The sequence below is a fragment of the Episyrphus balteatus genome, chromosome 2 (genome assembly GCF_945859705.1).
Source record: "Episyrphus balteatus chromosome 2, idEpiBalt1.1, whole genome shotgun sequence".
Lineage (NCBI taxonomy): Eukaryota > Metazoa > Arthropoda > Insecta > Diptera > Syrphidae > Episyrphus > Episyrphus balteatus.
The window spans coordinates 108,250,767-108,266,912 of record NC_079135.1 but is presented as its reverse complement, the minus strand read 5'-3'; positions in this window follow the sequence as shown (position 1 = coordinate 108,266,912).

Here is a 16,146-nt window from a genome sequence, read left to right as displayed (position 1 = left end):
TCAATTGAAAGATAATGATGCCTTGTTACTAGATTATTACAAAAATTTAGTCAAATATCATACCTTTAATTTTTTTTTATCGAAAAAGGAACAGAATTTCACATTTTATCTTTTTTTTAGCAAAAAAATTTTTTTTATGTATGGTCATAATTTTGAAAAAAAAAAGATATAAAAAAAGTTAATCCAGAAAGTATTTTGCTTTTTGGCTTGGAAGTAGCTATGATTTTCATAGCTTGGGTTCGAAAGGGACGTTTTCAACATTTTAGTGGGCATTCCCAAAGCTGACATTTTAAAAATACAATATGCATAGATCGATCCTATGAACAGCGGATTTGAAATGTACTAAAGTTGTTGACTTATTGCAGAGTTATAGGTTTTGACTATAACAAGAGTTGAAGGTTCCTGAAGAACGACCCGAAGTATTTCCAAAACAACGAAACTATTTAGGTCCATTTTCTTCACTCGGAGTTGAACACAACTTGAGAAATTTTATATTAAAAATTCTCAAGTTATGTTCAACTCCGAGTGAAGAAAATGGACCTTAGTATCAAATTAGGGTTTATAACGTCTACTTTTGAAAATTTCAAGTTTGCCAAGTAAAAAATTTGTATATTTTATTTGTCATATGCCTATTTTAAGGTTAAAAGTGTTGAACGCTTCTAACGCTTGCATATAGGCATAAGGGTTAACTGCAGAGTTGTGATTCGGAAAACCCACCCAACACACTAAAAATCAGGACTTAAAAAAAACTAACGTTTATCGCTTATTCTAACCTTAAAAGGAGATGCATACGAAAACTGCAAGGTTTTGACTAGTAAGACCAATGAATTTTGTAAGTTGACGCTATTACCTTTAATTTGACGACAATGAACTGAAACACGTCAATCGTGCCACTATTGAATAACTTTTGATTTTAACCTGCAATTTTTAACGGACTTACAAAAAGGAGGATGTTATTAATTCGTCTGTATTTTTTTTAATGTTTTTTACCTCATAACTTTGAAATGGTTAAAACAATTTTAACCCTCTACCGCATACCAACCCATATATGGTTTATCGATTTCATATCGATTTATTTTCGTTATATTGCACCAAATGTCAAAAAGAAAAAACTATAGTAAAACTACGTCTATTTTTTTATAATAAATCGGTTTTTATTATCAGTAAGAGAGTCGTGATTCTGAAATAAACTCATTGTTTCAAGAGCATGTGTAAAGTGCAAATCAGTGAATAAAAGTGTGTACTTTTCCGGTGTTTTTTCATAATAAACAAGTAAGTTGCATCCAATTAAAAATAAGTTTCGTATATATTTATTATACTTTTATATGTTTACGAAGTTTGTTTTTTGTTTTTTATAATAATTTTTGTCTTTTTTTGGCATTTTTTCCAAAACACCATATATGGGTTATCATGCGTTGGCGACATACATTACTGATTTTTGTATGATTTTTATTTTTTTTGTAAAATGAATTCGAAGACTTTCTATAGAAAAAATAAGCGTGTAAATGCTATAACTCGTGATGGCTTTCGAAGCTTCAAATTCTGGCTCTTTTTAACATCAAACAAGCCATCTCCGAGCACTTATATGCAAATCTTGATAACCTACAATGTCACGAAAAAGAAGACGACCTTCAACTTTGGTAGGTGATCAAAGCAGAGATGGAAAAAAACAAATGGGAGGGAGTTATACAAGTCACGGAAGTCCATCCCCATCTTATCCCGAAACTTCAATTCACTCACAACATCAACCAAGGGCAAAAGTCGTTGAATTCAGTGCGAACTGGAAAAATCGACCATATCCCTGAATGGCAAAAAAAACACCAAAATATTCCATTTTCTACACAATGTGTAGAAAATGGAATGTGTTCTTCTGCTTCAATGATAAAACAAAGAGTTTGAATAAATTCCATGAATAGGAAAAGTCCATTGTAATAAAAACATACTTTTCAAAACATACCTTGAATGCATACTAAACCATATATGGGTTATTAATTTTCTGCATGAAATCGCCTTACTGCATACTAACCCATATATGGTTTATGTTTCTAAAAATGTATATAAATGTAAAAAAATAAAAATTTCTATGTAATACCTTTTTTCAACCCCTAATAAAACTAAAAAATTGTAAAAAAAAAAATTTTTATATCACTTCGTTCATAATTCATGCAGTAGAGGGTTAAAAATACTTTTTGTATTCGAAAGCTGATGCCTGTAGTGTGGTCTCATTTCAATTTCGTACATTTTTTACTATACCATCCGTGAGAAAACCATAAATTCAAGTTTCGAGCCATAGAAGTCGGTTTATCACAATCTATTTTTAGTGAGGACTGTACCAATGTTAACTCTGGTGCGAATTATGTCTAGCAAAAATACTAGTAAGATTATAAACCCTAACGTGATACTTATGTTTTGCCAAAAAGTAGTCCATAAGAGTAAATATCAACTAAAGATGAAAAAATTTGGGTATTTTTTGATATTTTCAAATTTTTTTACTGTGTAAACAAAACAGAACTGAATTCTGTATTGGTCGATTAAAAAGGCAACTAGACCACATTTTCAGCCGCCAGAAGTTTAGAAAATTTGTACTTGGAGCAATTTTCAACATTAATCGAGCTGTCACATATCGCAAAAAAGATATTAATTCCGTTCAATACCTCTTTATTTAGAACGTCCGTCATAGTAAACAAAAACCTGTTACTTACTCTTCTTTTACTAGGTGAATCTACTTCAATGTATATATTAATTTAAATAACCCAAAGTCATTTAATATTACTTACACTTTCTATAGACAGAGACACCTAACACAAAAATGCATTTCGTGACAAGGTCGCTTAATTTCGACAATGAACCCATTTCAAGGTTATTTTCATATTTTTCTTTCACCACATCGAGATCCACCTGTTATGTTGGATATGGGGAAAAACAGAAAACAAAAATATTTGACACTAATATTATTACTACTATACGCCTGCGCTGTCAGTAGGTATATCATAAACTTCGTCACACACAATTTGCGATCAATTTGCAACTTCTAATGCTTAAAACACGCATTCGTGCCGTAATCAAATCACGCTTGAATGCCAAATATATTATCAAATAAAATGTGCACTCTATTATGGATTGGATTAAAGGTAAGTTTATAATGGCAGACGGTATGGTTTATAATGACCCCTCTCTCATACCTCCTGCACATACGTTTCAATCAGACTTCTGTCAATGCGCGCTGTCACTTTCCGTGGAAGTTGAAGTGTTTTAAGTTTGGTGTAACACAAAAACCAATTGAAACTCACAAAATGCGTATAATTATGTATTCACAAAGTGACATTCTTGGGCAAATTGTTTTGAAGTTTATGGAAATGGGACAATGAGGTAAAGGTACTATACAAATGACATAACCTCTCTTATAGTTGTTTTTTCGATTGTTGTTATTGATAATAAATTTTGTTTGGTTCAGTATTTATTCCGGAAAAGTTTTTTTTTTCTAATGCAAATAAATACCAAATTTAAAAGACTTTACTTTGAATGGAGTACAATGCATGGAATCTTGTGAATTATGTTGAAGGTTTCCATAAAGCACCTTCAGTAAAATTATGGTAGCCATGATCAATTGGCAATTTAATTGAATATCGTGACTCAAAATACTTTAATATATACCTACGTAAATATTGGCACTTGAGAAGCGATACGGTTGAATAGAAGAGAGCACACCCTTTTTCATTTCTGATGAATGAAATTCGAGTTTATTATTCGTCATTCTTTAGACGGAAGTATTTTTTATTGGAACTTTTTTTTTAAAATTGATTGCAATACAAACAAAAATGATTTGCTAAAAAAAACAAGTGTAGTTGATGAATTTAGTCTTTTTTTTACAGTCATACTCGTATTCCCTGAATAAATACCTACACATGATAATGGATAACACCTATTTACCTACTGGTCTGCCTTACTTTATTGACTTTTGTTATCTACTTTTAGAACAACTTAAGTTGTCCAATTTCATCATGCTCTCATGGCCAACAAGTTCTTCCCTAATGAGTTCATTCCATTTTTTGTTGTTTTATTTTCTGATATAAAATTCTCGAATTACAATGTCAAACCCAATCGCATCATTAAGAACAAAAATAAAATACCCAGCCCTACTTGAATCAACGGATACGGATGTAATAATATAATAATAACCTAGAAATACTTGGGGAATCCCAACTTTAAATGCATTTGCACGCACTTAAAAATTAACTTTACACCAGATTTTTAATAGATAAAGAATTGTTGTTTTGCAGCAGAGTAAATTTGACAGAATTAATTTGAAGATTAGTTTTAACATTGGTGATAATGAAGTCAAACAAATCGGTGGTCTGTACTAGCTCGAAAGTACGCTAAATGGTGACAAGGATCTAGTTGTGTTCTTGTTTGATTTTGTACTACAAGTTTTAGATAATTTTCGTGGAAAACTGAAGCATGAACAGGTCTTACTACCTTCATTAACGAACTCAACGCAGTCCTCAATGAATTGAAAGAATGCAAAGCTGTGAGAGAAGATTTCATACCATTATGATCTTTATAAATACTTACCTACTATGAAGAATTCTCATATTCATTCTCTATTGTGTAAAACAGAGCAATTTCACTGCTGAAGGGGGAATCTGTTAGACAAACTAGGTTAAAAAAAAAGAAAGAAAAATAAAACACAGAGTTTTCAAAAATGAAACACGCGTTAATTTTCAAAATTTTCTTCACAAAGTTTTTAAAGCTAAAAAATCCATTTTTCGAAACTGCTTTTGAAAATTATTTTATAAAATGAATGAAGAAGCTTTAAAAAATTGACGCGGGTTTCATTTTCAAAAAGTTGATAGAAAGCTTTTAGTTCAGTACATTTAGGTATTACTTGACCCAGCAGTTTGTTTGTAAAACTTTTGGCCAAATATCATAACCCTGATTTTTCGTATTCGTGAATTCCACCTTTTGACCCATCTTGGATTTTAGTTTTTATTACAAATAATGTAATTAAAACGACTTTGTTTTATGTACGAGTATTGAGATTTTTCAAAAAAGTTATGAACTGGAAAAAATGTTGTTCTCAAAAGCTTGAATTTATATTTTATTTTAATAAAAACTGCAATAAGAGTGCCAAATTTTACATGGTTAATGTATAGTTAAAATATTTTTTAGCTGTTCAAAAATGAATCAAGGAGCATGGTAGTACAAAGATAAGTTGCCTAGCAACACCCTTATTTACAGGAAGCAACTCAGTTAATTTTTGACCCCACTCTAACTTCTATACCATATTCTGATACAATCTTATAGGTTGGTAGAATCTTATAGCCCGGGAGCCAGCGTCACTCATTTTTGAAAGATTTGATAATGGATGAATTTATTTTTTTCGGGCAGTTTTTACATTAGAAAAACATAAAATCGATGCCTGCAGGCGCACCCGTGGTGCATTAATTTACAGTTAATTTTCAAAGTTGTAAAAAAACCGAGGTCACATGTCTAACATGATAAGACTTGAAACCGGTCTAGAATGTTAGTTGGCACTGCCTTGAGAAAGAAAAACCATGCCTGCCACCTGGACAGTGGGGCGAAGTTATCCTGCCGCTGACCTAAAGTTGTAAAAAAAAACCGTCAAATTGTTATATGTGATAAGGGCTGAAGTATGTTTAGATAGTTAGTTTGACATTTAAAATAGAGGAAAAACCATGCCTGCCGCTTGCGTCCCGGGGAGAAGTCGCCGGCAGGATCGAAAATAGTCGCACTGTCGCATACTGTATACAATCCAAAAATATTTTGATTTTGGGTAGAAATCTGGGAGAGAAACAATGTTTTGATGAATTTTGTAGACCGTTTAATAAAGAACACCGAAAAAATAATATCAGCTCTAAAAGTCTTTTATAACTCCAAAGCAAAGGGGTAAAAGGGGGAAAAATACACATTTTAATCTATTTTATCAAAACGTCTAAAAAAGTAAAAGTATATTAAAATATACCTATACTTTGCATTAATATATACCTCATAACAATTATACCAGAAAAAGGGTAAAGAGGGGGGGGGGGGGGGGGAATCACCTTTTGCTGTTACCTGGCATAAGATCTTTACAAAACAAATAAGTTTTAAAAAAACATTTTTGTGTGTGCTTTTAGTTTTGGTTTTAATTTGTTTTCAAAACGTTATAATATTATAATTTAGTCAAAAATGCTGGACAGCACATCTTCGCCACTTCTGAATGTTTTTTTTCCTTTGTTTCCAAAATGTTCAATAGGGTAGATTTATTAAATTATTTTTCCTAATTACTTTTTCTTGAAAAAAGAGCATTTAGCCTCTTTTTAGGTAAAATATGCAAAATAATTTTTCTTCATTACTTTTTCTTGGCACCAATTAGGAAATCAGGTATAAAAAAATTTACTATGAAAATCAGCCAATAAATGGTTTTTCCAATTATATTTTTTTTGCACAAGTATGAACTCAGGTATAAAAATAGGAAAAGGAAAGTATTCATTTGAAAATAAATTGATAATTTTAAAAAAAGTAACATTTTTTATCCATGAATTAAATAAAAACAACTTCATCATTGACAAACAAAATGTTTTTGAAAAAAAAAAATAGACATTTATATTGAAAAAATTTACATTTTTGATTGCAAAAAATGTTTCATTTAAAAATAAATATATTACCAGTGGCAATTCTGGTAAGGATCTCACAAATAAAAAATGTGAAATTAAGATTGCAATAATCTTATCAATTTGTGCCAGTTACGACTTTTGCAAAAAAATACACATTACGTTTCGTTATGAAACAAAAAAAAAATTAAGGGTGTTTTAGACCCATAACCACCCCCACCGCACCACTCTCAAATTTTTATGGTTTTTATGGTGTAATTCATTATGAATAAATTTGTAACGGTGCCTATGAGAGCTATTTTTATTCTTTCAAAAAATGTTTAAATCTTTCCGATATCTCTTTTATTGCTCGAGATATTTAAAATTTAAGTAGCGGTCTTTGAATCAGAAACAACACTGGCCAACCAAATTTAATTTTTTTGCCACAAGAATCAAAATATACTTTTCTGAAGGTTTTTGGGTTGCTGAACTCGAATCCGCAATCAGAAAAATTCTATTAGCCTTCGTTCTGAAATATTACCGTTATAAAATGAAAAAAAAGGTTTTTTTTATAACGGTTATATTTCAAGAACGGAGGCTAATAGAATTTTTCCGATTGCGGATTTGAGTTTAGCAACCCAAAAACCTTCAGAAAAGTATATTTTGGTTCTTGTGGCAAAAATTTTGTGACCAGTGACTTAAACTTTAGATTAAGTTTAGTTTCTCTTTGGCTTAGTTAATGAAACTTAAGATATCTCGAGCAATAAAAGAGATATCGGGAAAATTTAAACAGTTTTTGAAAGAAGAATATAATAACCACTTCAAAATTTGCTTAAAATGAACTACCCCACATAAAAACAGAACCTCGAAAACAACCAAAATGACGTTTTTTAGCATTTTATAACGGCAATATTTCAAAAACGGAGGCCAATTAAATTTTTCTGACTTCAGATTCGGATTTAGCACCCCAAAAACTACTAGAAAAGTATATTTTGGTTCTTATGGCAAAAAAAAGTTAAATTTTGTTGACCAGTGTTATTCTAAAAGAATTTCGTTTTGAATATATGGGTATCAAGAAACCATATAAAAATGTGTTTGTATCCCATTTGCCCTTCTTTGTGCCCCTTTTTCTTATATTACTGTTATAAGATATAAAATTATGCAAAAAATATGCATATTTCTTGTATAATTTAGTTTCATAGCTGTTTAGATAAAATTGAATAATTAATAGATTAAAAAGGATGTTTTTCCCCTCTTTGCCCCCTTTTTTGGAGTGATATTAGACTTTTAGAGCTAATATTATTTTTTCAGTGTTCTTTATTAAACGGTCTACAAAATTCATCAAAACATTGTTTCTCTCCCAGATTTCTACCCAAAAACAAAATATTTTTGGATTGTATACAGTATGCGACAGTGTGACTATTTTCGATCCTGCCGGCGACTTCTCCCCGGGACGCAAGCGGCAGGCATGGTTTTTCCTCTATTTTAAATGTCAAACTAACTATCTAAACATACTTCAGCCCTTATCACATATAACAATTTGACGGTTTTTTTTACAACTTTATTTCAGCGGCAGGATAACTTCGCCCCACTGTCCAGGTGGCAGGCATGGTTTTTCTTTCTCAAGGCAGTGCCAACTAACGTTCTAGACCGGTTTCAAGTCTTATCATGTTAGACATGTGACCTCGTTTTTTTTACAACTTTGAAAATTTTTTGCCACTTATTGCCCCACTGTTGAGGTGGCAGGCATCGATTTTGTTGATTACATTTGCCTAAACTACAGATAAAAAAATAATTTAAGCGTTATCATCATTAACATTGAATAATGACGCTGGCTCCCGGGCTATTATACCTTGTCAAAAATATTGAAATCACAACAAAAACATAACTGTTGACAAAAAGCCAAGTTCTCCTAATGCTGTGCCGGCACAAAAAGTACTAAGATGTAAAAGTGTCCAAGTTCTAAGGTTTGGTTTAAAATTTGTATCAATTAATTTTTGATTGTTTTCTTCACAGTTTTTTTTTTTATTAATAATCAATTTTTAAAGTTACATACAGTTGAAACTCGATTAACCGGGATGGTCGAGACCGAGCCCATTACGGATAATCGAAAATCCCGGATAAGAGAACTTTTTTTTTTCAAGAAAAAATTTATATGTTTTTAAGTTTTTATTAAAAAATAATAAAAAAAAAAACAAAAAACAATTAAAAAATTATTTCATAAACGTAACAATTCATATTTTTGTTTGAACATACATTACAATACCACGAGAACTTTAATTAAAATTAAAAAATTGTTGCATGTTTAGGTTTTTTTTAATTACCACCGGGATTAGCTGGACAAAAAAAGCGCAGTCAGGGCTAAGCAATTTACATGTTAAAGCGATAAATATGAAAACTCTAAATTTTCTTTGTGTCTGCTGATTTCAGAACATTCAATAAGCAGTGCTGCCAAGATTTCCGGTTAAGCCCCGAGGCGTTTTTTTTTGTCCAGCTAAGCCCGGTGGTAATAAAAAACACACCTATTGTGTGACAGGGGATTTTACCCGTTGCTTTTCTTCGATTGAATTGATGTGAATGCGGTCAACTATCAGTAAATCCTGATATGTTGTTCCAGAATAGTTCTACTTTTCAAAAAAAAAAAAAATAAAAAATAAGAAAATAAGACTCTCTACAAAAAAAATTAAAAATACTTTCTTTATTTTTGAGTGCTGATTTTGTATTTTTTAGTTAAATTTTCTTCTTTCCTGTTCTCATATTACGGATAGTAGAGTTTATTACGGATAATAGAGGTTAAATAAATAAATTTTGTATATTGTCGAGAAAGAATTTCAAATATTTTCATCACGGATAATAGAGCGTCCCGGTTAATCGAATCCCGGATAATCGAGTTTCAACTGTATTTGGAAACTTGCCAAGTAAACAATCAAAACTTAATTTACACAAATGTGGAACCAAACTTAAGAACTGACAGCATAATTTTAACATAGGAGGGCTTTATTTAACAGTTATGTTTTTGTTGTGATCACCAAATCTGGAAGAGTTTTGTACAAAAATAATCCAAGAGATGGTTTAACCTTATAAATTAAAGAAAAGTAATTTTAAACAGATTGAACTTTTTATGACAAGTTTAATGTATAATAACCATTTTAAATAATTACTATATTACAGAACTTCATGGGTTGATATTTTTATGGTTCCACATAATAATTTCGGTATACGGCAATTATAAGCAAAATAATTGTGTAGTTCTTGGTAAATGAATCATTTGAGCCATATTCATTTAATTTTAATAAATATATGAGTTAGTTAATAAGATTTATTACCTTATAAGGAGAACAGTTTTTTTTATGGATTCGGATGACGAATGAATATTGATCTCCGCAACATTGTTTAATTCATATAATACAGATGTGTTAAGAAGCTATCCAATGTATCAGTTTCAGTATGAAAACTTAAATTTATATATGCAGTAATCCGCGAATAGACTCTTCACAGTTTTAGAAACAATATCAAGGGAACAACTTATTCACATTGGATTGGGACTCATGGGGCTTAGATACTCATTCAAATAGAATAATCCCTGACTCTTTAAGCTTTTTTCACATACTTCTTTTGAAGAACATAATGCTTTTACTCTTCACTCTTTTGGTTTTACTCATCTATTACGCATTAGAAAAAAGTGTATCTATTGGCAAAATTTAAATCTTCACATAAGTTTTTCATATTTTAAGTCACAAAGTAATTAAATCTTTAACTCGTTAAGTGCCAAAAGCCAAAACTAAATTTAATCGACTTTTTTTTCAAAACGATCTCACTTCACAGTCATATACACTTCAAGTACAATTTTTGGCCATAAATATGAATTAATGAATAGCTCCAGCTTCCAGAGTATAATCAACCTTAAGGTCAATAGTCATTAAATATAACTCTCAAAAATACGCCTGACAAAAATATAACTGACCATTTGATGAAGATAAGTGTTTTGTTTGTTTTTCCCATCAACCTAGAGTAAAGTACATTGATACGAATAAATTTTATATTCATTCAAGTGTAAAAAAAAATATATCAAACAAAGTACTAATTTTTTATGCTAACCGAAAACTAAGAAAAACATTCATAAAAGAAGAAGCCGGAAGTTATTCACTCCCTCTAAAGAGACATATTTTTATTTATAACCTTGAACTTGGAACTTCCTGATTGTTACGTCTTGAGATTTTCTTGTGGCTATTAAAGATTTATTAAGGAAGTATGAAATGAAAATGTGTTAAGAATTTTTTTTAATAGGGGTTTATTTTTCTAAATGTTACTTTGTGTCTAAGTATTAAGGAGTGAGGTTTTAGATCTAATGAGAAAAAAAAATTTAATTCATAAAAGGAAGTAGTATTTTATGGCAAATAATATCAAGCCACAATAACTATGATTTTTTTTTAACGGAAAAAAATTTTGAAAGATTTCAATACTTTTACGTTAAATGGCAGGTTTACGTTATGGAGTGTTATTACTTTAGTAAAATAAAATTTTAAGAAGTACAGTGAAATAATTTTGATTTTTTCTCCTTAAGAATTAAATTTTGTATTTATCTACTAAACTTTGCCAAAATTTTGAAGATCCATTATGCCGATTGAAAAAAAATTATTTTGTATATAGAATTTTTTTCAAACACTAAGAAAAAAATTATTGGTGTGTGTAAGAAAATATCAATCACCTCTTTAACCCTCTGTAGGCACACCTCTTTTTTCCGAATTTGGTGTATACTTTTTCATGTCGCTGGAACTTTTTTCTGTCTCACTATTTTATAGAGAATCATATATGAAATCAATGTAGAATTTTCCGAGAAATTCGAATATTGTATTCACAATTTCAAAAAAAGGTATTTTCAACCTCATTAAGACACTTTTTTAAGAACACCTTTTATTTTTGTCCTGCCAAATTCGCACCCGTGTGCCGACAGAGGGTTAATATTAAATAACACCATAACACCTCAACTAGTTTTCAAAACATTGATTTTTCAAGGAAAAAACCACATAACTTTCGTTATGGCTGTCGAATTGTCTTGATTTCTGGCTCTTTGGATTTTGTTGGATTAGGCTCTAATAATCTCGACTTACGGAAACGAAACGTGTTTAAAACGCGTCTGAAACGCTACCAAAACGAGTGCGAAACATCCGAAACGCGTCTGAAACGCATCCGAAACGCGTCTGAAACGCGTCCAAAACGCGTCAAAAACCCGTCCAAACCGCGTCTGAAACTCGTCCAAAACGCGTCCGAAGCGCGTCCAAAACGCTTCTGAAACGCGTCCGAAACGCGTCCAAAACGCGTCTGAAACGCGTCCAAAACGCGTCCGAAACGCGTCCAAAACGCGTCCAAAACGCGTCCAAAACGCGTCCAAAACGCGCCTGAAACGCGTCCGAAACGCGTCCAAAACGCGTCTGAAACGCGTCCAAAACGCGTCCGAAACGCGTCCAAAACGCGTCCAAAACGCGTCCAAAACGCGCCTGAAACGCGCCCGAAACGCGTCCAAAACGCGTCTGAAACGCGTCCAAAACGCGTCCGAAACGCGTCCAAAACGCGTCCAAAGCGCGTCCAAAACGCGTCCAAAACGCGTTCAAAACGCGTCCAAAACGCGTCCAAAACGCGTCCAAAACGCGCCGAAAACGCGTCTGAAACGCGTCCAAAACGCGCCGAAAACGCGTCTGAAACGCGTCCAAAACGCTTCTGAAACGCGTCCAAAACGCGTCCGAAACGCGTCCAAAACGCGCCTGAAACGCGTCCGAAACGCGTCCAAAACGCGTCCGAAACGCGTCCAAAACGCGTCTGAAACGCGTCCAAAACGCGCCAAAAACGCGTCTGAAACGCGTCCAAAACGCGTCCAAAACGCTTCTGAAACGCGTCCAAAACGCGTCCGAAACGCGTCCAAAACGCGAATGAAACGCGTCCGAAACGCGTCCAAAACGCGTCTGAAACGCGTCCAAAACGCTTCCGAAACGCGTCCGAAACGCGTCCAAAACGCGTTCAAAACGCGTCCAAAACGCGTCGAAAACGCGTCCAAAACGCGCCGAAAACGCGTCTGAAACGCGTCCAAAACGCGCCAAAAACGCGTCTGAAACGCGTCCAAAACGCGTCCAAAACGCTTCTGAAACGCGTCCAAAACGCGTCCGAAACGCGTCCAAAACGCGAATGAAACGCGTCCGAAACGCGTCCAAAACGCGTCTGAAACGCGTCCAAAACGCTTCCGAAACGCGTCCGAAACGCGTCCAAAACGCGTCCGAAACGCGTCCAAAACGCGAATGAAACGCGTCCGAAACGCGTCCAAAACGCGTCCAAAACGCGCCGAAAACGCGTCTGAAACGCGTCCAAAACGGGTCCGAAACGCGCCTGAAACGCGTCCGAAACGCGTCCAAAACGCGCCGAAAACGCGTCTGAAACGCTTCCAAAACGGGTCCGAAAACGCGTCCACAACGCGTCCAAAACGCGCCGAAAACGCGTCTGAAACGCGTCCAAAACGGGTCCGAAACGCGCCTGAAACGCGTCCGAAACGCGTCCAAAACGCGTCCGAAACGCGTCCAAAACGCGCCTGAAACGCGTCCAAAACGTTTCTGAAACGCGTCCAAAACGCGTCCGAAACGCGTCCAAAACGCGCCAAAAACGCGTCTGAAACGCGTCCAAAACGCGTCCAAAACGCTTCTGAAACGCGTCCAAAACGCGTCCGAAACGCGTCCAAAACGCGAATGAAACGCGTCCGAAACGCGTCCAAAACGCGTCTGAAACGCGTCCAAAACGCTTCCGAAACGCGTCCGAAACGCGTCCAAAACGCGTCCGAAACGCGTCCAAAACGCGAATGAAACGCGTCCGAAACGCGTCCAAAACGCGTCCAAAACGCGCCGAAAACGCGTCTGAAACGCGTCCAAAACGGGTCCGAAACGCGCCTGAAACGCGTCCGAAACGCGTCCAAAACGCGCCGAAAACGCGTCTGAAACGCTTCCAAAACGGGTCCGAAAACGCGTCCACAACGCGTCCAAAACGCGCCGAAAACGCGTCTGAAACGCGTCCAAAACGGGTCCGAAACGCGCCTGAAACGCGTCCGAAACGCGTCCAAAACGCGTCCGAAACGCGTCCAAAACGCGCCTGAAACGCGTCCAAAACGTTTCTGAAACGCGTCCAAAACGCGTCCGAAACGCGTCCAAAACGCGCCTGAAACGCGTCCGAAACGCGTCCAAAACGCGTCTGAAACGCGTCCAAAACGCGTCCGAAACGCGTCCAAAACGCGCCGAAAACGCGTCTGAAACGCGTCCAAAACGCGTCCAAAACGCGTCCAGAACGCGTTCAAAACGCGTCCAAAACACGCCGAAAACGCGTCTGAAACGCGTCCAAAACGGGTCCGAAACGCGTCTGAAACGCGTCCAAAACGTTTCTGAAACGCGTCCAAAACGCGCCGAAAACGCGTCCAAAACGCGTCCGAAACGCGTCTGAAACGCGTCCAAAACGCGTCCAAAACGCGTCCAAAACGCGTCCAGAACGCGTTCAAAACGCGTCCAAAACACGCCGAAAACGCGTCTGAAACGCGTCCAAAACGGGTTTAAAACGCGTCCGAAACGCGTCCAAAACGCGTCTGAAACGCGTCCGAAACGCGTCCAAAACGCGCCTGAAACGCGTCCGAAACGCGTCCGAAACGCGTCCAAAACGCGCCGAAAACGCGTCCAAAACGCGTCCGAAACGCGTCTGAAACGCGTCCAAAACGCGTCCGAAACGCGTCCAAAACGCGTCCGAAACGCGTCCGAAACGCGTCCGAAACGCGTCCGAAACGCGTCCAAAACGCGTCCGAAACGCGTCCGAAACGCGTCCAAAACGCGTCTGAAACGCGTCCAAAACGCGTCCGAAACGCGTCCAAAACGCGTCCGAAACGCGTCCAAAACGCGCCTGAAACGCGTCCGAAACGCGTCCAAAACGCGTCTGAAACGCGTCCAAAACGCGTCCGAAACGCGTCCAAAACGCGCCGAAAACGCGTCTGAAACGCGTCCAAAACGCGTCCAAAACGCGTCCAGAACGCGTTCAAAACGCGTCCAAAACACGCCGAAAACGCGTCTGAAACGCGTCCAAAACGGGTCCGAAACGCGTCCGAAACGCGTCCAAAACGTTTCTGAAACGCGTCCAAAACGCGTCCGAAACGCGTCTGAAACGCGTCCAAAACGCGTCCAAAACGCGTCCAAAACGCGTCCAAAACGCGTCCAGAACGCGTTCAAAACGCGTCCAAAACACGCCGAAAACGCGTCTGAAACGCGTCCAAAACGGGTCCAAAACGCGTCCGAAACGCGTCCAAAACGCGTCTGAAACGCGTCCGAAACGCGTCCAAAACGCGCCTGAAACGCGTCCGAAACGCGTCCGAAACGCGTCCAAAACGCGCCGAAAACGCGTCCAAAACGCGTCCGAAACGCGTCTGAAACGCGTCCAAAACGCGTCCGAAACGCGTCCAAAACGCGTCCGAAACGCGTCCGAAACGCGTCCGAAACGCGTCCAAAACGCGTCCGAAACGCGTCCGAAACGCGTCCAAAACGCGTCTGAAACGCGTCCAAAACGCGTCCGAAACGCGTCCAAAACGCGTCCGAAACGCGTCCAAAACGCGTCCGAAACGCGTCCAAAACGCGCCTGAAACGCGTCCGAAACGCGTCCAAAACGCGTCTGAAACGCGTCCAAAACGCGTCCGAAACGCGTCCAAAACGCGCCGAAAACGCGTCCAAAACGCGTCCGAAACGCGTCCAAAACGCGCCTGAAACGCGTCTGAAACGCGTCCGAAACGCGCCTGAAACGCGTCCGAAACGCGTCCAAAACGCGTCTGAAACGCGTCCAAAACGCGTCCGAAACGCGTCCGAAACGCGTCCGAAACGCGTCCAAAACGCGTCCGAAACGCGCCGAAAACGCGTCCAAAACGCGTCCGAAACGCGTCCAAAACGCGCCTGAAACGCGTCCGAAACGCGTCCGAAACGCGTCCAAAACGCGTCCAAAACGCGCCTGAAACGCGTCCAAAACGCGCCGAAAACGCGTCCAAAACGCGTCCGAAACGCGTCCAAAACGCGTCTGAAACGCGTCCAAAACGCGCCTGAAACGCGTCCAAAACGCGCCGAAAACGCGTCCAAAACGCGTCCGAAACGCGTCCAAAACGCGCCTGAAACGCGTCCGAAACGCGTCCAAAACGCGTCCAAAACGCGTCCGAAACGCGTCCGAAACGCGTCCAAAACGCGTCCAAAACGCGTCGAAAACGCGTCCAAAACGCGCCGAAAACGCGTCTGAAACGCGTCCAAAACGGGTCCGAAACGTGTCCAAAACACGTCTGAAACGCTGTTAGGTTCGTTTTGAACGCGTCTTGGACGCGTCTTGTATTTTGCTTTTGCTGTTTATAAAATGTAATCAAATTTTCATTTAAAATAATAATTAATTATTAAACAAACGATTAAATATTTGCATTTTATCTCATTTTGGCTTTGAAAATTTTTATTTCCGCCTAATTAACCAACCAAGTTGTTGTTCTTCGATAATTTACATTGGAGCATTCCAA